This window comes from Podarcis melisellensis, assembly GCF_964234715.1.
Source record: "Podarcis melisellensis genome assembly, chromosome: 9".
Taxonomy (NCBI): Eukaryota; Metazoa; Chordata; class Lepidosauria; order Squamata; family Lacertidae; genus Podarcis; species Podarcis melisellensis.
Window position 1 is genome coordinate 14191795 of NC_138541.1, and position 13342 is coordinate 14205136.

Here is a 13342-nt window from a genome sequence, read left to right on the forward strand (position 1 = left end):
AATAACATTGCTGAACCGAAATAAACACTGCTCTCTTTTAAAACAAGTTCTCCACTCTCCTCCTTTTGGTCTGCAGCTAAGCCCACTCTCAGAAGCTTTCCCTGAATTTATGAATTCAGTTGTTGTTTGTTTTCCTTTCCCAAAGGAAGAACAGGAGCCATATGTCAAGTGGCCCTTTTCAGGTGTGCAAGAACTAGAGTTTACATGCAGCAGGTGACATTTAAGTGCTATATCGCACATTGTGCAGAAAAGCTTTGGCAATGTTAACAGCCCATCGCTCTCACAGAAGCTCTATGTATCTTTCCCTAAGGTCATCTCCTATTCATAATCCACCTTTTTATCCTGTAGGATATTCAAGGCCCCTTATGAAAGGAACTCGGAAAAGCACACACCATACATTTAAAACAACCCCCCTCCACAAAGGCTGCTGGGGGCTGCAGTTTATCCCTCACAGAGATGCACCATTCTCCAAGCACAGTTACAGAACACTCCTTCCATGTGATCTATTCTAAACCATTCTGGAATGTGGAATTAAGTACGATGCAGGTTTTCCAATTAGCTCCCACTGAATGGCCCCTGGTAGACTTCCATCAACGCATGCCTACTCTCCCTCAGAGTATTGACTGGCATGGAAATTGAATCCAACATCTCTTGCACCCAAAGTGAAAATCACCCACGGTTGCACTAGATCAGGGGTCCCCAAACTAAGGCCCGCGGGACTCGTTTATCCGGCCTGCGGCAACCCCCACTGCTTGCTCTTACTGGCTCTGCGCTGCACAGCTGCCCACTTCCGGATTGGAGGAGCACCAGAAATAGCTTGTGCACCTGCGCAGGCATTATTTGCGCATGCACAAGCGTTATTTCCAGTGCACATCCAGGTCAGAGGAGGCTCATGCACATGCGCACAAGCTATTTCTGGTGCTCCTCCAACCCGGAAGCACTCCGGAAATAGCGTGTGCGCACGCGTATGGGCATGCGCTCTCCAGCTCGCTGCGCGATCGGCACTGGAGACACCGGCCTGAGGCGTGGTAAGTTTGCTGACCCATGCACTAGATGATCTCCAAGGCCTTTATATTTATCGTTGTTCCTTTTAGCAATTTGATATACAGTGGTGCCTCGCAAGACGAAATTAATCCGTTCCGTGAGGCTCTTCGTATAGCGGTTTTTTCATCTTGCGAAGCAAGCCCATTGACAGCTTAGCGGATTAGCGCTATTAGCGGTTTAGCGGCTTTTAGCGATCAGCTGTTAAGCGGCTTATCAGCAGATCAGCTGATAAGCGGCTTAGCGGCTTAGGAAAAGGGGGGGAAAGGGGGGGAACCCGCAGGAACTCGCAAGACATTTTCGTCTTGCGAAGCAAGCCCATGGGGAAATTCGTTTTGCGAAGCGCCTCCAAAACGGAAAACCCTTTCGTCTAGCGGGTTTTCCGTCTTGCGAGGCGTTCGTCTTGCGGGGCACCACTGTATGCATATATTTTATGTATGTTATTGCATTCATAAGTGAAAATACTATTGCCACCCACACCTAAAATGTGCTTGCTCCAATACAAAACACATTTTGTTAGGTTTTGTAGAGGGATCAGCGTGGTTAAGCCCCGGAGGAGCTCTGCGCAAATGGTTTATTGATTAGAATTGGGTGCTACTTTCATGAGCAAGAGAGAGCTCCTGTCACAGCAGGAAGAGGGATAGGGGTCATCTAAGGAGAGGGTTAAGCAACTACTTTCAGCTACCTGTCAAAGATCAACAAAGATAGAATACTACAAGTGTCACTGAACATATCATCTGTCATTCTTCAGACACACATGGTGGTATTCAACTTTTGCTCAGACTCGTTCAGATTAAGAAACCTAATTTAGTCATGTTCATGGGTTTGAGTGATACTTAGTTGAATACCACCCAAAGCACTTATTGGTTTGAAATTACAAAATTAATATAAGATCGCTATCATTCACATGAGAATATCAAATTTTGGACATTACTTGTCAAAAAAATACACAAAGCCCAATGCTAAATTTTTGGGGAATATCTTAATCTATTTCAGGTTTTGTATACTTATTACAGGGAATCCCTCAAGTTCATTCACACATGAATGATAAGAATCCCAGAGGAACTATGTGAATTCCCCCGCCCCAATGGATATATCTAGAGAAATACAAGAGTTTTTTTCTTTATTCAGGCAAGAGCAAGCGAAGGAATGTTGTCAATCTCATTTAAGTACCTGAGGCTGCAGTTCTAAACACACTTACCTGAGAATAAGTTCCTTGGAATACAGGGAGGGTTGCATTCATGGATATCTGAGTTTTGAGTAACTCACAAAATGCACCTAGGATTATTCGCGCATCCAAGCTTCAGTGAAGTTTCTAATTGCTTCCCGTCTCCTGCCTCTTCTTTGACTGATTGACCTTGTCTGTGAGGTCTTCTTGAGGCAATGGCACTGTGACTGTAATGCCGCTGGCTCGTCAGACGTGGGTCGCCAAGGGCACCCATCAAGAATAGTTAGCTGACCTGCTGCAGAAGCAACAGTGCAAAGCCTTAGAAGCACATATACTCTCTCCTCTTTCCTGCGATTGCAAGGCTGGCATATGACAACCTTGCACCAGCAAATCTTGCAAATCAGCCTGTCAGGCTGCTGACACATGTAAAAACAATTCCATCCATTGCTGTTTCAAGCATGACACTCTGCCGGCATATGAAGAAGGCTTGGGACTGTTTTTAAGAGCACAGAAATTCGAGTATACAGAGGCCGCACAAAACTTGAGTCTTTGCACGTGTTTTAAATCTCTGCTACTCTGTGATGTGGATCTGTGAGAATTCTGTGCACAAGAGACTTAAATTCTTTGCAAAAATGCATAGGTTTGCATCAACTTTCTTTCTTGTGACACCAGCCACAATACAATGGTACCTCAGGTTAAGAACTTAATTCATTCTGGAGGTCCATTCTTAACCTGAAGCCATTCTAAACCTGAAACACCACTTTAGCTAATGGGGCCTCATGCTGCTGCCGCACCGCTGCTGCACAATTTCTGTTCTCATCCTGAAGCAAAGTTCTTAACCCGAGCTACTGTTTCTGGGTTAGCGGAGTCTGTAACCTGAAGCGTCTGTAACCTGAAGCGTCTGTAACCCGAGGTACCACTGTATCGACTCTTGCCGGCTCACATCAGGGAGGTGAGAGATCATCTGCCACTTATTTCCAGCTCCAAGACAGAAAGCACACCATTGCCCTAGAGGCACGTTTGTGCTTAAATGTGGCTGTGCAGATATTCTGATTTTTTTTTAAAAAAAAACCCCTCATTTCCAACAAAGCCAGAGATCAGAAACCTTTTGAAACAAATAGGTCTTCGCCACTCACTGGCAGAAACTAAGCCTGGAGCTTCTCTAGGAAGAGTGTTATATTACGTAGCCACCGGTGCTGAGAAAGATCTGTTTCATATGCTCATTATTCTTCATATCTGTAAGTGAGGAATGCAGAGCAGGACCTCCTATGAAGATCTTATTGACTAAGGAGGACTATATGGGACACATAAAAGAGGATATTCAATAGCAGAGCAGGGAAAGATCCCTTCCTGAGACTGCAGAGAGCTGCAGCAAAAGTAGACAGGACTGGGTTTAATGCAATAGTGGTCTTCCTCCATCTAAGATACTGTCATATCACAGCTACTATGCGAAGTGCGAAGAGCTGAGAATAAAAAGGCCTGTACCTTGCACAATGGCCTAGATTAACTATGTCAACATTCCTGCTCTGCTGGCCAGGGCTAGTGTTAGGGGGTAAGCATTGTCGACTGCTTGCTGAGACCCACATCCTTCTAGGGGCCAACTACTGTTCCCTAGAGACTCCTAGTCCTGCAGCTGCTCTGACTTATGGGACCTGTCTGCTCACCTGCCCTCTTCTGAGCATGCAAGCAATGACAAGAGTGAGAAAATGGAGGAGGAGCATTCGCCTTGTGTCATGGACTGACCGGGAGCAGAGGAGTTGTGGGAGGCACAAGTTGGGAAACCCCCAAGAGAAGAAGGCTCAGACTCCAGGGGCTTCTTGGGAGGCCAGAGGAACAAAGGAGAGCAGTCTGGGAGGAGGTGTTGGACGCTGAAGAGGCAACAGGGTTTAGTGAGCAGGAGGAGTCTGTGTCAGAGTGAAGTCCAGACTCAAAGGCAGAAGCAGGAGAGGAGGGAGGCCAAGAGGCTGGGGAAGAGGCATGGGTGTCTCCCCCTTCTCCTGCAACAAGCTCCCCTCCCCACTGGTCTCCCAGAACCCTAAGAGGTTTGAATAGGGCAGAGCAAAGACAAGTAAGATGACAAAGACTCAGATTGCTTCAGAGGGAACTGAGTGAGACTTAGGGAGCTGTGGGAAGGCAGGGACAACTGCAGTCCCCACAACAGCCTCATAGGGGCAAGATCTACCAGGACAAGTTGCTGTGCTCTCTAGGTCTGGCCTCCTGTGCTGACCTTGTTTGCTTGACACTTCACTGATGCTGTGATTTATTGCTGACCTGTTTCCAACACCTGCTCCTGACACCTCACTTCTCACGCTGTGCCTCTGGGCAGTTGTGAGGATCTTTAGTTCAGTTCCCCACATTTCAACCTCAGTTTGCAAATTGTTTTTTTAAAAAAATCCTCAGGAAAATTCATTAGCATTTTAGGGTGAAATTTTCCTACCATACACATTTTTTTGTATGCAATTCTGCCTAATATACACATTTTTGCAAACTGTATTTCCTTTAATACTTATCAGCATAATGTATTTTGTGTATATTATTTTCACAAATATATACAGTTTTATGCACACTTTACCCTAGCATGTGCATTTTTGCACACATTTCTTGGCTGGAGGTTTGGAGAAGTGAGAATTTCAAAGGATAGCTGTGTTTCAGTTGGCATATTGTTTCCAAAAGTGTGAATTAGGTAGGTTCACTTTTAAATGGGAAATTAATTTAATTTCTCTCTCCATTCCTTATGAATTTGTATCACCACCATCATCACCATTGCTCCTGGTCAGGGTTCCAGCTAACCAGCCATGCTATTTTCCAGGATACCCTAGAATCATAGAATCTTAAAGTTGGAATGTACCTAAGGGTCATCTAGTCCAACCCTCTCCAACACAGGAATCTCAGCTAAAGCATCCATGACAGATGGCCATCCAACCTCTGTTTAAAACCTTTCAAGGAAGGAGAGTCCACCACCTCTCATGGGAGTCTGATTCACTGCCGAACAACTCTTACTCTCAGAAAGTTTTTCCAAAATTTTAGTAGGAATCTCTTTTCTTGTAACTTGAAGCCATTGGTTCAAGTCCTGCCCTCCAGAGCAGGAGAAAACAAGCCCTCTCCCTCTTCCATGTGACAGCCCTTGAGATCTTAGAAGATGGCTATCATATCTCCTCTCAGTCTCCTCTTTTCTAGGCTAAACATACCTAGCTCCTTCAAGTGTTCCTCATAAGGCTTAGTTTCCAGACCCTTGATCATCTTGGTTGCCCTCCTCTGCACATGTTCCAGCTTGTCAACATCCTTCTTAAATTGTGGTGCCCAGAATTGGACACAGTATTCCAAGTGTGGTCTGACCAAGGCAGAATAGAGTTGTACTACTACTTTCCTTGATCTGGACGCTATACTTCTCTTGATTCAGCCTAGAGTAGCATTTTTTTGCTACTGCATCACACTGTGGTCCATCAAGCCTGTGGTTCACCAAGACCCCTAGATCCTTTTAACATGTACTGTTAATCTTCTCACTTGCTTCCCTGTGACCACTAGGCATGCTCAATCAGCACTTGGCTTTTTTGCTCACCCCATTTTTTATTGTTAAGAAAGGGCGGGGAGTGCTTCTGGAAGCCTTGGGTTCCTCCAAGCCTGTTGACATCTTCCTCTTGTGCCAGTTCTTGCTACATAACAATTGACACCCATGGAACGAGTTCACTATGAGTGTAGGATAGGCAGCTTTCAAAACAAAAGAAATTGGTTGTTTTAGTCAACACATTTGAAGAGCTGGCCACTGAGGGACCAGTTGCATTCACCGCCCGCCCCAATCAATGGTAGCAATCTAATTGACTTCAAAAGAATGAAGATGGAGGCTTCGGGAAAGAGGCAGAAGGTGCAACTGCCTCTTAAAATGTCTTTTCAATGCTCTCTCATTAATAGCAACTAAGGGTCCTCTCACACAGGACAGCAGTAACAGATGGCTTCATGAAGCAAAATAGGGGCTCAGCTACAGTCGTAATAAATTACATAGAAAGAAGCTGGCGGGCTGCTAATATTCTGTCTCTGTTGAGCGAGCCAAACAGCAAGACTGTAAACTATCTCCCAGACATCCTTAAGTATAGATTAAAATTTGTGGCTTTTCACTGCGTTCAGTCAGCAAAGACTGGACAGGCTAAGCAGAGGTAGTAGCCTACATTTGTGGCTACATTTGTGAAAGCATAAAAAAGCCCCCACCCTAAAACAAGCCAAGGTTGAAGATCTGTTCTAAGGCGCTATCCTGCTTTTAACAACCCAAATTAATAAATAATGACTTCCTACGTTTCTTGGCTCTCTCTGAGGTAAAAGTAAACACAACTGTTATTAAAAATAGTATTTCTTTTCTTCCTGTGTTGCCTGAAAAAAATGAACTATTTTTAAAACTGTCTGTCCCACATTTCATGAAGACTTACAGCCGCGTTCAAAACCCAGATTCAGATTGGTTTTTAAGCCAGTTTATGTCATAGACTTCCATTGGGGTGAAAAAGCATATTTCCCTTGCCCTCCCCACCTACGTCCACTGTTTGAGGCAGGATACTTCTGAATACTGTGGGATAACCCACCTCATATAACCAACATGCTGAAGTTTAATTAATGCATGAAGGGGTTAAAACCATAGAGTAAGCTGTCTTGCCAGGCTTAGCTGGGTTACACCCCCTCACATTGAGAGGAAGGTAATTAAGCATATTGTTACCCTTCACTCTACCCAAGAAGATCAGGGTGTAAAGAGGTCTGAGCTGGTTGCTCAAAGCTCAGCCTGCATGGCTCTGACAAGCCATTCTTGTGTTCCTACACCAATCACTTAGGAACTTTCACCACTGTAATGAAGCCATTTTTTTTGCCTGTGTTTTCTGACTGATATATGGGAAAGCACATGAACCTGACCTTTGAAGCGTTTGTAAGCAAAACATTTCAAACTTACCAAAAGTGAGGTCTTTTCTAGGCAAGAGGGAAGTTTTAGAACTCACAAGGGCATATTTTTAAGGGTCTAACATCTTATATTTCCACACCTAACATTGCTGCATGTTTTGTAATTTTAAATGTCTGCTGGGGTTCTATCATTGAAGAGTACTTGCCCAAAACCTGGATCTTGGCATCCAGGGAATTACCCTTTTAAAACTTACTTTTCCTTGCCACCAACAATTACCAGTTGCTGGAAACTACAGGAGGGAATAATGCTGTTGAACCCTGCTTGTGCGCTTCCCATACTGGCTGCCAGTGTGGGAACAGGATGCCGAAGTAGATGGACCACTGGTCTCATCCAACAGGGCTCTTATGTCATTATCATCACCACCAAAGCCCACTCAGTTTTTTGTTGTTGCATATTAGCGTTATGATTCCTGGCATGGTTGCTCGAGAGCAAACAGGCAAGACTCCCCATTGGTCTTTTCAAGGCTTTATTATTTGTCCAAAACGTTCACAGTGCAGACCGACTCAATTCCATGTCTGCTCAGTCGCTAGCAGAATCTGGGAGTGGGCGGCCCTTAAACTTTCCCCGGCAGAGCAGCTTTTTGATCCCCATCCTACGCCTCCCCTCTCTGCGCGCGGGCAAAGAGGGACCTGCCTCCCCCCACACACTTTGCTCAGGTTCGGCGCTGTGGCTCTTCCCTGCATCCTCCGATCCTTGCATCCCTTCCCCACTGGAGGCGTGGCTTCGCTCCTCCCCGGAGGACGAACTGCTTCTCAAGATCTTTGGCGGCTCCCTGTAACCCAGTTGCCCTTCCACCTCCCGCCTCTGAGCTGATGGCAGTTCCCTGACTATTAGTATGTATTCAGTACTGTTTAGATGTTGCTGTTTGCTGCTCAGAAATATATATTGCATTTGGTTTCTGCTTTGGACAGCTGCTTCTCATGTTTGATTTCATTTTCAATATTCAATAGTTGAACATTGATATCTGACACCCAATGATATTTTGTTTTTGTTGATTAAGTGGTACATAAAACCTATTTGAAAGAAATAATTGCTTCACAGAAGGGATGGACAAACTGGCCACTATGCAACAGAGAATAAAGCCCAATGATTTGAAGAGATTTAAGTGTTCCTAACTCTATCACTGATTGCAAGGAAGATTTCAAGCAGGGTTGCCGGTATATCTTTTATAATTTGGATACTTATTTTTAATCACTTTCCAAATTATTTTAAATTTGTGACTCCCTTTCTCTGACAGATAATAACAGAGTTAACATACATGTTTATTCCAGCTAAACCCAATAGGACAAAGACTGCAATCCTACATATTCAGAGGTAGCCATAGCTGAACACTGTCTGTCTGCCCTACTTCCAAATAAATGCACAAAAGACTGGGCTGAAACAGTGGTGTAGCGTGGGGGGGTGCAACGGGGGCCGGCCGCACCGGGCGCAACATCTGGGGGTTAGGGTTAGGGAGCGCAAATCCATGGGTTAGGGGGCACAAATTACTTGCCTTGCCCCGGGTGCTGACAACCCATGCTACGCCACTGGGCTGAAACTAGCTTAAATACAAGCAGCCTGGCATTTCGGTTCTGAATCGTGCCTGTGTTTTAACAGTCAGCTTGTGCAGACACTGGAATGGAATCTAGCCCCCATTCCCATTGATTTGTTGGCATTGCAAGGCTAACAGGTGCTAAAACTATAAAAACTTTGTGACTCAACTGTGCACATCTGACACCCAAAACAAGCAATTGTCCATCCAGTGTGACAGGCTAATGAGTGATTGCCAGGGTGATGGGAGAGAATGAAAGAGGCAGATATGAGCTGGATGTTGCTTGTTTTGTTGAAAGTGAACAGGACCTAGATGCCTGCCCCATAAGATGATCTGTTTGTAGCCATGCTACTTACACAGTTACTCTTCTAAGGTGAAGCACATTATCCCCATTTTACAAAGAAACAAGCAAACACCACTGTGATGCAAGCTAATGAAAACGCTGCTTAGCACACCAACAGTAACAGCAGCTTTCATTCATGGTAAATGGGGAAAAGGTAATGTCATGAACATTTTGCTGCGAAAGCCTGGATACTACACACAAATAATTCTCAAAAAGCTATCAGGACTGTGCTCATATCAGGTATCTTGGATTGTAAGCCTTTATCATAAAATAGGAACCGCTTGAGTACTTCGGTGGGAAGATGATATAGAAATGTTGCTAGTGAGAGCCAAGTTAGACATAATAATAATAATAATAATAATAATAATAATAATAATAATAATAACAATAATAATAATAATAATAATAATAATAATAATAATAATAATAATAATAATTTTATTTATTTATACCCTGCCCTCCCTGGCCAGAGCTGGGCTCAGGGCGGCTAACACCAATAAAATCACAGTAAAAACATAATAGGGGAAGAAAAGAAAAACCAATTTAAAATACAGGTTAAAATGCAATTTAAAATGCAGCCTCAATTTAAAAGTAGCGAATAGATGAAGACCATAAGGGGAGGGCAACATAAGGGTCAGACTGAGTCCAAACCAAAGGCCAGGCAGAACAGCTCTGTCTTGCAGGGCCTGCAGAAAGATGTCAAGTCCCGCAGGGCCCTAGTCTCTTGTGACAGAGCGTTCCACCAAGATGGGGCCAGTACTGAAAAGGCCCTGGCCCTAGTTGAGACATGGCATCTTCGATGACTTTCTACCCTCCACAGCAGTGTCTCAATCCAGATTTATGAAGGGCTGTAAATCCATCTGCTTACATCCAGAAGGTGCCAGATTCAATTCCCAGCATCTCCAGATGGAGCTCAGAATCACAGTATCATAGAATTGTAGACTTGGAAGGGAACAACCCTTTGCAATGCAGGAATCTTTTTGCCCAAACAGGGGCTCAAACCCACGAGCCTGAAGATTAAGAGTCTCATGCTTTACCGATTAAGCTATCTGGGAATGTCCTCTGTCTTAAACTCTGGATAGTCAACGTAGGTGATACTGAGCTAGATGGATCAATGGTCTGACTCAAAATAAAACTTCTGCTTCCTATTTGGCCCCACTCCGCCTTAAATTTACTTTTAAAGAGCCATTCAAACAATTGATAATTGCAAGAACGTTGCCTTGTCTTGTTTTGCCACAAGTACAGTGGTACCTCAGGTTAAGTACTTAATTCGTTCCAGAGGTCCGTACTTAACCTGAAACTGTTCTTAACCTGAAGCACAACTTTAGCTAATGGGGCCTCCTGCTGCCACCGCGCCACCGGAGCACGATTTCTGTTCTTATTCTGAAGCAAAGTTCTTAACCCGAGGTACTATTTCTGGGTTAGCGGAGTTTGTAACCTGAAGCGTATGTAACCTGAAGCGTATGTAACCCGAGGTACCACTGTAATTCCTCCACCCACCGTTCAAGATGTAGTAGTGTTTAGCATGGCAAACATAGGGGGAATGTGAGGATGCTCATGCTATGAACTTGACGATATCAAAAGTACTTAACCTTCATGATTCCCAAGTAAAGAATCTTGGGATTTATGGTTGAAGACTGGAATGGGAGACTGGTGGCCCTGAACTATAACTCCCATCATCCCATTGACCATTCTGGTTGGGGCTGATGGAGACTGCAGTCTAGCATTGGAGGACCACAGGTTCCCCCTACCTGGTTTGAGGGTAGGACTGTAGAGTGGTGAAACACCTGTTTTGCATGTAGAAGGTCTCGAGTTCAATCCCTGCCATGTCTAGCTAGAAGAATGAGGTAGCCAGCAATGGGAAAGGGCTGCTGCTGCCCATAAGTGTAGACATTACTGGACTGGATGGTAAAGGTAAAGGGACCCCTGACCGTTAGGTCCAGTCGTGGCCGACTCTGGGGTTGTGGCGCTCATCTCGCTTTATTGGCCAAGGGAGCCGGCGTACAGCTTCTGGGTCATGTGGCCAGCATGACTAAGCCGCTTCTGATGAACCAGAGCAGAGCACGGAAACACCGTTTACCTTCCCGCTGGAGTGGTACCTATTTATCTACTTGCACTTTGAGGTGCTTTCGAACTGCTAGGTTGGCAGAAGCAGGGACCGAGCAACAGGAGCTCACCCCGTCGCGGGGATTCGAACCACCGACCTTCTGATCGGCAAGTCCTAGGCTCTGTGGTTTAACCAACAGTGCCACCCACGTCCCTTGACTGGATGGACAAATAGTCTATTTCTCTATTTAAGAGGCAACTTCCTATGTTCTGTGAAATGACTCAGGGCCCCCCAAAAAATCATTCCCATGACCTTCAAGTGATGTATGATTCCCCAGGTCCTTTGGCAGAGGGGTGGGATGGGAAAATCATTCAACTTAATCCAACTAGTTTATAATTATTTTATTAGCGTAGATGGGTCAAAATATGAAAAGATGCTCTCAGGGTATTTTTTTGTGGGGGCGGGGGGGGCGAGTTTTAAGATGCAGTCAGTTCACTTCTTTTTGTGTTAAGTCTGCAGTCCATTTCCCCCCTGCACATCTCTGCTGATCCGTTTCCACTTACAGATTAGCTTTCAGCCATGGTCTGAATGGCACTTTTTAGTCTCTCTTGTTGCTCTCTGATAGTTAACTAGCTGCCTGGTCACATGGCATTCAGCCCAAGGGTAACTCCGGCAAGTGCTTGAATAATAATAATAATAATAGCTATTTTTAGTTCCTACACAATAAGCCACTTGATTTTGCAGCCTGTGGGAATGAACCGGGGTGGCTGTACTGAAACTGTAACAGAGGGTCTTTTCAAAGAGATCAGTAAGTTAAGGGCAAACAATGCACATAAGTAAAACATCTTGACTGCAGAGAATTAATACTAGGTGTTGTTAATGTATGGGGGGGGAGTGTTTACATTTCTCTGCAGCACCTTCAGTGCACCGTTTTCCTTCTTTAAATCTTACCTTGCTTTGTATATAAATGCACAGAAACACACACAGATTTTTATTGCTCTTTTCTCCAAAGTTCCACTCTTTTGAGTCGCTTGGGACACAATCCACTGCTTTGCTTTCCCATGCAACCCCCCCATTGAAATCAGCTGACCCTGTATCCTGTGTTTGAGGAGGAGGAGAAAAAGTAGGAGTTAAGTTTAGCACGCCGTCACTCGCAGCTACCATCTGATTAAGACTTTCAGGGTTTCATTCCACAAATTCCTTTCGCAACCATCAGCTATTAAATCTGGAAAAAAGCAGAGAGAGAGAGAGAGAGAGAAACTTCCTTCCAATATCCTCCTTTGGAATCCTTCTGCAGGAACTGAGTCAAAACATCAAACAAGTATAAAGTCACTTATGTCCAAAATAAGTTTTTCACGAAATGGTAGACTTTTTAATAAACAGCTGTATATGGGCATCTTCCATCTGATCTTTCTTTAATAGCCGAAGTGCTTGCTCCCACCTTTCTCTCTCTATTACAAGCACCTAACTTCCATCAAAACTGAATGGCTCTGGCTACACAGTACTTGAAGACAAATTCTGTAGTCTAAAAGTTTCCCCCCATCTCTCCCCTGTTTTGTTTATGACTGGAGTCGGGAGAGTCTTCTTGTGTCTGCAGGCTGGCTCAGAGTCAGTGCCCCTTTTGGACTCTCTGATTCATTGCTCTCCTGACCTCCCGTTTGTCTCACGCTGTGATTTATATAGCTCGGCGCTGCTTTCAAAGCCGAGCCTTTCCAAAGGCGTTTCGGGCGGGGGCGGGGGTCCCATTCCCCTCTTTGGGCTCCCACTGTTCACCTTGCAACCGCCCTTGCCTTCTTTCCCCACCTGACTCTCAACAGTTCTCTCTCTCCCTGTGTGTGTGTTGCCAGTGCCACACCGGTGTCAGTGAGAGAGAAGTTGTTGCCATTCCTGTGCGATGGAGTCATGGGAGAAATTGCAGCGAGCGCACAGATAGTGGGAGTGCAAGAGGCTGAGCTGGGAAGCGGCTCGTAGTAGCAGCAGCAGCAGCTTGGGCTGGCAGCGCTGGAGGTGTCCGCATTTGTAGCTGGCTCTTCTTTCCCTGGGAATACTTGCTTGAGGAAGGTGAGAGTTCAGTCTTGCTTTTAATTTCTTGCATGTTTCCAGCTCCAGCTGCTTAGGGGCGGGTGTGTGTGTCTGTGTGGCGATGCTTGTTGTCTCAGCTCTAGCAACATCTCATATATTCCAAACCCTGCCAAAGTCTAGAAGACTTTTGTGTGTGGGTTTACTCGGAAATCTGTCTGTGCCCTAATCCTTCCTAACACACCAGATTCAGTGCT

General features: G+C 45.0%; 1 protein-coding gene across 5 annotated transcripts in view; it reads left to right on the forward strand.

Annotated features, from left to right (window-relative positions):
- The window catches only part of ARHGAP24 (Rho GTPase activating protein 24), a 361105-nt gene that overhangs the window by 221446 nt on the left and 126317 nt on the right, over positions 1–13342 (forward strand). Inside the window, exon 1 of one of the 5 annotated variants that reach the window (XM_081924959.1) lies at positions 12755–13127. The exons of the other annotated variants lie outside the window; for them this stretch is intronic. The gene's annotated coding sequence lies outside the window, so the exon portion shown is untranslated. Of the gene's footprint in view, positions 1–12754; positions 13128–13342 lie in introns of those variants that run through there. 5 annotated transcript variants of the gene reach the window in all.